Below are 10,786 nucleotides of genomic sequence, written 5' to 3' on the forward strand. Positions count from 1 at the left end.
TTAACATCTTAAACAAGAATAAAAGGATCAAAGCCATAGATCAGATTTTATACCTCAAAAAGAAGGCTTGCAAGAGTGATCCTCCACTATTTCTTGAAGTTTTTGGTTCCCTTAGCTTCCCAAGCTACCAAACTTACAATCAATCGGTTTAGAATTCGATTTTAGCACTTGGTTGGTGTAAATCAAGAAGGAATTTGTTTTCTCTTGCTCTCCCTTTCTCTCTCTCTTGCTTGGCCAAGACCAGAAAAAATGAAGAAGAAAGATGGCTGAAGTGAAGGATAAAAAGGCAAGAAAAAAAATTAATTAAGGAGCCATGAGGTGGTGACACTTGGCGCCACCAAAGCCATGCAAATTTTTCTCTCTCTCCCTTACATTTTTTGCCACAAATTTCGGTCAAAGGCAGCTGGAAATGAAGGGATATTTTGCTCAAATATCAATGAGCTCATGTGGTAAGAAAGTGGTGGTCCAGTGGTGTGTTCAATCGGTAGTGTGCGGTACACGTCGGTTCACACCGTTTTTCTTTAAAACACCCGTACTAGGGTTTTTACTTCCTATTCACTAACCTTATATCATTGCTCCTAATCACGTATTATTTCTCACTTAAAAGTCACTTTTAATCACCAAATTTGATCATTGTTCCGTACCAAAAAATCATCCGGCGAAAATCGCGAAAACCCTAATTTGCTCCAATTTTGAAAACGAAGAGTGAAACCCTACTTTCTAGGTTCATGTGCACTTATTGGAGAATGATTGGGTAGTAGGGCTATAATAAAGGAATAATTTCTAAATAAAAAGGCATTTTTGAAAAAAATATAAGAAATTTGCGAGTCCTCACAGAACATGCACAGCATAAGTGCAGGCAACAGGAGACCATCTCACTACAAAAAAACAGAGCGAAAAAAGATTAAGAACCCGGACGCGGGTTCACAGAAAATGGCAATGCAACAGTAGACTAAAAAGCTAACAAAAGCGGCTAACGAAGAGGTGAAATGATCTAAAAATCAAGAGAAAAGGTAGGAAAATCTTTGGAAGCAAAAGAAACGGGAACTTGCAGAACATCAATGCATCATAACAAAGCAGAGGAAGAAAGATTAAGAACACGCACCTGTGGTTATGGAAGGCGGCAATGCAACAGTAGTGATAGGGTATACTTTGTTAGTAATTTTATTATTGATTTCCCCTTCTATTCCTGACAAATATTGTGTTAATTGCTGATATTTACTCATATTTGGTATTTGGAATCAATTTCAGGAGTGAAGCAGAAAATTACCAAAAAGGAGGGATTTGTATGGAAAAATGTAGACTTCTAAGGGTTTCAACCTTTGGGCCCTTGAATTGGTGGGGACCACAAGCTAGTGCAAGGCATTTAGTCATTTGGGCTTTTCAAAGAAAGCAACGTAGAGAAACTTGGAACAACAAGTACTTTGGAGGCTTGTTCACATGTGTGGGGACCACAGGGAAATAGCTTTTAGGCATCTTTCTTTTAGCTTTTTAAGTAGAGACGTACAGAAGCAAAAGGAGATCCCTTTTTTTTAGACGACTTTTTTAGTTTAGTTTTTAGTCTAGTCTTTAGTTTTTCTTTCTTTCTCCTGACTGGCCTCTGACACACGCCAGGTGTTCGACAATATTCCCCAACGGGAAAAACACCTTTTATTCCTTGCTTCCTAATAGAAAACGCAATGCCTTTGCAATTTATTAATTCGTGGGGTGATTTAATTATGTGGCGTGGCTAAGTCTTCCATCTAGTCAAGGATCAACTCGACGGCGCAGTCCCGAAAATCTGTGAGATCTAATTAGTTTTCACGTGTTCCTTTATTTATTAATATTTGCACGTTGTCTGCTTGAATTTTCATGGGATTATTTTATTAATTGGATGTCAAGGGCCCGATGTTCAATGTGATTTATTAATCTCGTGCCAATTTAGTCAATTAAATCCGTAATTGTTTGATTGATTAATATTAGTGGCAACTGGTGTGTTCACACACTAGGGGAACGTACGATCTAATTTAAATAACCCTCGTAGCGTGTTATTGATTAGGGTTAGATTTTTCTAGTTATTAATGAAATGGGAAATTAGTTCCTATGGTCGTACCTAGGAGTATTTTCTGGTTAGGGGTGATCAATGGTCGTACCTTGGTTATCAATAATTTAAGGAAAAATTGATTGTCAGAGTTCATCGGCAACTATAACTAGTCTATTAATAAATTAAGTGAACCTCTCTTGCATCAATGATCGGATAAGTGGACTGTGCCTGAGTAGTTGCATCCTCGGCTAGAATTTATTCATTCTTGATTTAACTCCTGCTATATTTGTGCTAGTTAATTATTTATTTATTTCTGTTGAATTATTCAATTGATTTTAGTTTCATTCTGGTGAAATCCCCCCTTACCAATTGGCATTTAAAAAGAGACAAATATCCCCAGTCCCTGAGGAGACGACCCTACTTGCCATTGTCTACTATTCAGTAATTTTCGTTAACTAATTAATTCTGGTATATCGGGTTAAGCAAACTCTTCGGGAACAGGGTGAATCAAGTAACCCATTGCACACCTAGAGTCCCTGCTCCAGTACCTAGGATTAACTATTGACTGCTTTTAGTGGTAGTTGGGATTTTATTATTATTATTGCACAGGTTTGACGCCCTGTCAAGTAGCCACCTATAAAGCTAACAACCAGAAACAAAAAGAATATAGGATAAACATAGGTAAAAGACACAACAAAAAAAATGAAAACCAGAAGCAAGCATGAGGACAGACCACACTAACCATAAGCACAACAAACAGCAAACAAGCGATAGCAGAAACCAGCGAGCAGGAGGCAGAATGAAGAGAAGCAGCCCAAACGGAACCCAAAAAGGAAAATTGTCCAACAGAAAATTAACGGAATTATCCAACGGTTACGAGAGATCCTGCCATAGCCGTACAGAGATGAGCTGTTGAACTGTAAAAAAACTGAAAGTCTCAGACAGCGGAAATTTGGCGGCAAAAGTAATTTTACATAGATGGACACACCCCCACAAAATATTACCAACGAATACAAAAAAAAAAAAAAACAAGTCACAAAAATAAATCTTGGTGGGGAAAGCGTAATTTCACCATTGACCAACAAGTTTGCTATCCCCAAAAATGACTAACTGATGACTGATGACTGATGACTAATGACTATGACTAATGACAAACAAAAACAAGGACAGCATCACAATTGTCTCTGAGGAAAACAAAAACAAAAGAGGCCCATGAGAAAAAAAAAAAAAAAAACTACCTGGCAGCACCACCGGCCAATCCCCAGTTGCCACATGGGCGGACGACCATCCTAAGTGGCAGGAGGCTTCCCCTCTTTATCTATATGTTTAATATGTTGAAAAATTGCAAAAGTATTTGGTAATTACAAATCTAACGGTAAATTGGACAATGTTCACCTAGGTTTCATCAGCAGCAGATACAAAGGAATCCTTTAGATGCTTCCATATGTCTTCAAGTCTAAGCAGCAGATACAAAGGAATCCATCAGATGCTTCCATATGTCTTCAAGTCTAAGTGCGTAATTCTTTGAAAGAACAGAAAATACATATGTAGACTTCACAAATGGAGTTCATCTGTTGAGCATCTGCAATGAATTGAATCCTCCACTAAGGGCTAATTTAAACTTAAAAGGACAACCTGAATGCATTACTTTCATCGATCTGAGCAATAAAAATTAAACATTAGACATGTACAAACTTTTTGGGAGTGTTAGTTTAGCAGATGGTGTTGGTTTTTTGGGGTATAAACTAAGAAACAACAACTTAATGTTGCATAAAAAGCTTAAAAGAAACTTGTATTGAAAGTGGAAAATGACCTTGTGTTCTACATTTATCAACTCATTATTTATAGTGATTACATGAAACAAACTAGCAAAATATTCAACTAACAATTATCCTAAAAATCTCAACAAGATATAATCTTTTTCTACTGTTAACATATTTGTTAACAAACCAACATGATCTCTGGTTAACAAATATCTTTATTCTTCTAATAACTAAATTATTTTGATATCAAACATAATCTAACAAAATTTGTAGGAAAAGCTGGCATACATTATAGCTCAAATGAGAATACTTTTTTTTTTTTGTTTGAAAACTTTCAATGTTTATTGGGTGAAGATAAAATTTTGTGAGTCTAACTTGGGGAGGTGACTCCTATCCAATCTCCTCCCCGGAGCCCCTAGGCTGGTCCGCACATAATTTGCTAGTCATTAAGTAGGAAAAATCAACATTTATGATGACTGGTGCTATTTTTCTGTTATGGCTGCTATCATAATTCATGGCTAGAGACCACCACACTAATTTCTGCTCCCACCTCCATGTGTGTGTTAGCGTGTTATGAAGATTTCCATGCTCTTCTTCAATATATATGATTTTTTTTTGTTGTTGATACCAATCTTTGTGAGCATGGCAATGGGCAAAATTCACTACTACTCCTTAAATTTTAGCCTAGTTTCGTATGCTATAAGGGCTGCCAGCAACAACAATATTGCTATGGATCAATCAGCGCTTCTTGACATTAGTAGAGAAAACAACTTCCCTGGAGAACACCTTAATTTTGGTATTAATAATTTTGGTGGAGAGCTTCCCTCTTGTTTTCGTTATTTACAGAAACTCCAGCAACTTTTGACTCATAAACAAAAGCTTTACGGGCTCTATCCCGTCTTCTAAGCACTCCAACAGGTGTACATTACTCAGTATATTGCAGCAGGGGAATGATTTCAATGTTCAAGGATCTTTTGATGTCAAAGTTATGATAAATTTTGCCTTGTAGTCATGACATATTACAGGAATTCAGAGTCATTTAAGGACATGGGCAAAGCCAAATTGAATACATTTCTTCCACCAGCTAAACAAATACCTTACTGTCTTTACAATACGAGTGTTATAGAGATTAAATACTTGCCTATGTGGTTTCACAGAACTTAAACTGTAACAGTGTATTTAATATCTAGACAAGCCAATGTTCCACATATCATATACCAACCAATGAGTAAAAGGCAATACTCAAAAGCTTTATGTGTAATAGCATTTTTTCAGCGTATATATATATTTGCTACAAGTAAAAGTCTAACTATATGAAAGTTTCGTCAACATGTATTTACAAGGTTTTTTTTTTTGGGATAGCAATTTGAAGTGATCCCAGTATATCTCTAATTAACTGCATTGTGGCTAAGGGTGTAAATTTTTTAGTAGGAACATACTAGGTAACTTTAAATGGTTAACTGCTAGCTTAATACGAAAATATTTACCATAAAATAAACAATCAAACGTGCAACGGACGATATGGGAGTGCCTTTCACCAATAGAGAGCCAATCACATATTCATGTCAAGCAATTATGGAATAACGGAAAAGAAGCGACTTGAGGGACGACTTGAGGCGGGAGACAAGTGCACGTCTCCTTCATTCCACCGCACATGACAAAAGAAACAGACCCTAACTTGTCTTGCACGGTGGACACCCGCTAACCTTGATGCTATGGTCTCCGAAGACTATTCTAATGTCTACCGAATAGCGACCTGATATTGTGCAAAGTTCTAACCCAACAAGAGGTTTAAAGAAGACTCGACTCGACGGTGGCCCTTTCCCCAGTCCGGCCCCTTACGTCCGTCCTTACATAATTTGGTAGTAATTTTAAACTTGGTTAGAAATAAATGTAATGAGTTTTTTTCAATGTGGTGAAACTTTTAAAGTAATGACGACTGGATATGAAAGTGTTGAAAATATGCTTGAATTTTCTAAGAAGCAATGACGAAACCAAATTAATGAGAAAAACTTGTATTTAGAATGGGTATGTAAAAAACAACCACTTATGTTTAATTTGCATTTTGGCAGAGAGTATATATATATAAAGAAAAACTACTATTCTGATACTTTATTGGAACAAGTATTTGTCCGATAAAAAAGGTGATAGGGGTTAAAAGAATAGTTCATAAAATATTTTTCAAATAGTAGCAGATCAAACAAATATAGCTTGCAAAAAATTGTTTTTTCATGATATACTAAACTAGTTCATCTACTTTTTTAATAAAAATTTGTGCAATCATATCATCTGTGCGTCTTCTAGGGGTTTCAAATTATTTTCGTTGAAGTGATATCATTCTTCCATAATGCTCGGATAATGAATTGATTGCCCAAAAAATTTTTTTGATTTCTTCCACAGGATTACATAGTTTCCCAGCTTGCAATGACTTGAAATTCAAAAGGAGTTAACAAGCAACGTCATGAATCCAAATCGAAGGATATAATAAATTGGGCAAATTACATTTTACCCCCTTGTGGTTTACCCTTTTTTTATATAACCCTCCTATGGTTTCAAAAGCTATACATAACCCCCTCATGGTTTGGATTAAAGTGTCAAAGTGACGGAAATAGTCACTCGTAACGGAACTTCTAAAAATGTCAAAATTACCCTTATAAATACATGACACATTAGCCCCGTATGCTTTTTATATTTTACCATATAACTCCATTATGGTTTAATACTTTACCATATAACTCCCTTATGATTTTCAAAATATACACATAATCCCCCTTGGTTAATAAATAATTTTTAACTTTACATAAGGGTAATTTTGACATTTTAAGTGACACCGTTACGAATAATAATTTCCGTTACTTTGACACTTTAATCCAAACCATAAGGGGGTTATGTATAACTTTTGAAACTACTGGGGGGTTATGTGAAAAAACGCTAAACCACAAGGGGGTAAAGTGGAATTTACCCTAATAAATTGGAAGAGAAGAAGTCTAGAGCTCACTTTCAGGGGAGACTTCAGAGACGACTAGAGGTAAGATAATTGAGCTGCATCTTCCCCGATATTGACATTATATTCTCCGAAGACTATTCTGCTAAATTGAGCCAATCCTGACCTGGTAATGCAAAAAGTGATCAAGAGACTACTTAATAATTTGAAGCACTAATGTTCTACCCACCTTGGGTACACAAATAATTTGAAAGCCGTTTAAATTGTAATTGACATATTTTGCGAGAATGATAGACATCTATGCTATTTAGTCATAGCAGCCTCTTTCTCGATTTGATGCATAGACCCGATGCAGAACACATTATTTTGGGAGGGAAAATTTGATTTCATATGAACTAGATGGAATAATAAAAAGATCTTGCAAAGTTTTGTAGAGGAGCAAATATTTTAACTCAAAAAAAAAAATACTTTGAAAACTTTAAGACATTTAAGGGACGAAAATGAAATTTTCTGAATCTAACTTGGGACGATGACTCCTATCTAGTCTTCTCTCCCAAACCCCTCTAGACCGGTCTGCCGTAATTTGATAGTTAATAAGTAGGAAAGAGAGAAACACAACATTGATATTGACTGGTGGGTATTTTTCTGCCATAGATGTTATCATAGCTAGAGACCACCACATTAATTGCTATTCCCCACCTCCATGTGTGTGTTTTTTTGTCATGAAGACTTCCACTGATACGCTCCTCGATCCACACGTTCGAGACACGTAGCACGTTTGCCCAAGGATCTAGCGAGGATGTCCAACGCTTGGAATTCCGGGATCTAGAACCAAACGGACGACACGATTTGATTCAAGACGGTAGGACGACGACTCCAATGAAGGTGGATACTCCACGGGATAGGTCGGTAGAACAATCTAGGACGAGACGCAAGACTGCTCAAAACCCTTGCCAAAGCAAGTAAAGGGGTCGAATCTCTCTCTCAAGAAGAATCGAAAATATGCCAAACTTTATTGATAAAACGTCTACCCTTAAACCTTACAAAGCAAGCCTATTTATAGGCTAAAGTGACTAAAACCCTAAAGGCTAGGAAAAGGAAAAAGTCGGCCCATGTTTTTGGAACAAGATGGGCCGGCCCATGCTCTTACTTAATCATTAACTAATTGCTAACTAATTGATGGGGCCTAAGGCCTTATTCTCTTGGTGGCCCGCTTGACTCTTCGTGGACTTGGATCATGGTGTAAATGACTCGATTGTCTCTCTCCAAGCCCTCAATATCTTAGTTAACTCCATGTTGGTCTTGAACGTTCCTTGAATTGCTTAGCCCGTGCACATGTGACTGGGCCCAATGGTACTTGAACTGGGTCATTGGTGGGCCAAGGTCCGTGCACACATCAGTCCCCTCCTCTTAAAAAGGATTTGTCCTCAAATCTAGATGGGGATGGAAGATACTAACAAGAGTTAGTAGTATGACAACTCCAATCGATAGTGCGTTTGGAAGTCAGCCACGTTGGGAACAAATGAAAGATCACGAGCCAAGTTAAATGTCGTTTGGTCAGCTTCATTAGGCTCTCAAACAAGGACATGCGCCAAGATAGGAAAGAGCCTGTGTAAGGCTCGCGAAACTTCCAGGTAGCAATCCAGAGCGCTCTAATCATCCTTCGGCCATGCATTGGTATAGTGTCACCATTCTCATGCACAAGATAAGGATCTTCAGAATGATGCTCATGGGAGCAAGAGAAATTCCAAATCGGGTTTTTCAAGGTGGTATGACTCGTCCCTGGTTGTTGCTGATTTGGCACAGCTTGCCTATTTGGAGGTGAAACATTGAACCAATCAGGTTGCACTTCCCTAGAAGTAAGAACCAGTGATGTAAGACCAACGTTCGGATCTTTATTGACACATTTGTGGGTATCACCCGACAAAAGTGGCAGCAATGAAGTGAGACGCACTCCATACGAATCATATGAATTTGTGCAAGTTGGAGTTGGTGAAGTAAGCTCGTGGTGACCAGCTTTTGGACATGTGAAGAAGCACGAACGTGCTCCACTTTCAGCAGGAATAAGCACGAAATCGAGTTGCAAGTCCTTAACCATAGTTGAAAAATTTTGGACAGCGTTACAACCTACAAAAACAAAATAACCTTCAACTTGAAGCAATTCGGAAATCGGGTAAAGAACTAATGGTACATTATTAACTAGATGGTAAGAAGGTGTAGAACAAGATGGAAATGAGAAAACTCCCTTTGACACTTCAATATTCCTTCTACCAATTGATTCAACTTGAGATGCCAGTGCTAGTCCTTTACACTTCTCTTTAACACCTACATGAGAGCGACAAGAGTTAGTGCTAGTATCATGCTCAAAATAAGGCAAAGGTGAGGAATGAACCATAGGTAGAGAACAAGCAGTAGAATCTGAAATTTCCCTTTTAAGACGAGCTCGAATCAATCCTCCAATGGTGTGGACAGGTTTGAGTTGACATGGTTCCATGAATTGAGACCAAAGAGATTTAGCTCCTAGAAGACAAACTCCATGGAAACTCGCAAAGTGTCCAAGTGACGTGGGAATGGAACATGCCATGACCAACTCTACTTGACTTTGTTTAATCTGCACAAAAGAAGAGGTACTAAACAAAACACATGTTAGCTTGTTAGCAAACAAAACGTCCACACTTTCAACTTTTGCGAACATGGCCAACTCCTCCTTTTTACTCATCAATAAGGCCAAACTATTCTTGCCCTTTCCTACTCCATTTGTCTCGGACCATTGTCCATTCATTGCACTTGAGTTCGGATTATGTTCATGGCTTAGCTGCATCTCATTCATAGAGGGCTCTTCAATCGACGAGGGACTAGGATGAATATTTCCTTTGTTACCACCGGTCGACACATGATTAAGTTGCTCAAAGTGGGAATCCCATACTTGGCTAAGTCTTTCCATCATAGAATCAACCCATGCTTTAGTTTGACTTCGGAATTCATCCTTTGCTTCACGAAGCTTTGACTCAATTCGAAAATTCTCGAGCTCCTCGTCTTGATTGTCAAGACGCTTCTTAGATGAACCTTGTTTGCATGAAGTTGACCTTGATTTAGATGCTCTACGCAAACTGCTTTGCTCCTTCTCATACTCATCACAATCTTGTTTATACCTTTCATATACACACAAAATACGGTGGCGTTGCATCTCCTCCCGGAGTGAATGATACCCATGTTGTGAACTGGATTGCATGGAACTAGAGTACTTGTGAGTAGGCCTCTTGAGACCCCTCCTCCTGAGAGGCCCATTCTCCAAGAATTCTTGGTTGTATGGGTAAGACGCAACTTCTCTAGGCATGAGTGTGTGACCTGCCAAAATGGTAAGCAAAGAAAAGGAGATGCCTCACGTCACACAAGCTCACGTGTATGTGCTCATCCCTCGTGTATCTCTCGCAGTGTTCTAATGGACTTACCAAATACCTTTACCTGTTGGATTAGGTAGTTGAGAAATGCTGCTCAAATCCAACAACCGTTACCAACCTTTCCACAAGTGTAACCACAAGAACGTAGGAGAAAATGTAGGAAAGTGTTCCTAAAATCTAGGAGAAAATATAGGAGCAAATGTAGGAGAAAATGTAGAAAAGTTTCCTAAAATGGGGAAGAGAATATAGGAGAGTTTCCTAAAGTGGATGAGAGAATATAGGAAATGACCTAAAAATGGATGAGAAAATTTTAAGTGAGTTTCCTAGAAATGGATGCGAGAGTTTAGGAAAATTTCCTAAAAAATGGATGAGAGAATTTAGGAAAGTTTCCAAAAAATGGATGAGAGAATTTAGGAAAGTTTCCAAAAAAAAAAAATGGATGAGAGAGTTTAGGAAAATTTCCTAAAAATGGATGAGAGAATTTAAGAAAGTTTCCAAAAAAAAAATGGATGAGAAAATTTAGGAAAGTTTCCTAAAAAATAGATAAGAGATTTTAGGAAAGTTTCCAAAAAAATGGATGAGAGAGTTTAGGAAAATTTCCTAAAAATGGATGAGAGAATTTAGGAAAGTTTCCAAAAAAATAGGTGAGAGACTT

This window comes from Coffea arabica, chromosome 11c (genome assembly GCF_036785885.1).
Source record: "Coffea arabica cultivar ET-39 chromosome 11c, Coffea Arabica ET-39 HiFi, whole genome shotgun sequence".
Classification (NCBI taxonomy): Eukaryota; Viridiplantae; Streptophyta; class Magnoliopsida; order Gentianales; family Rubiaceae; genus Coffea; species Coffea arabica.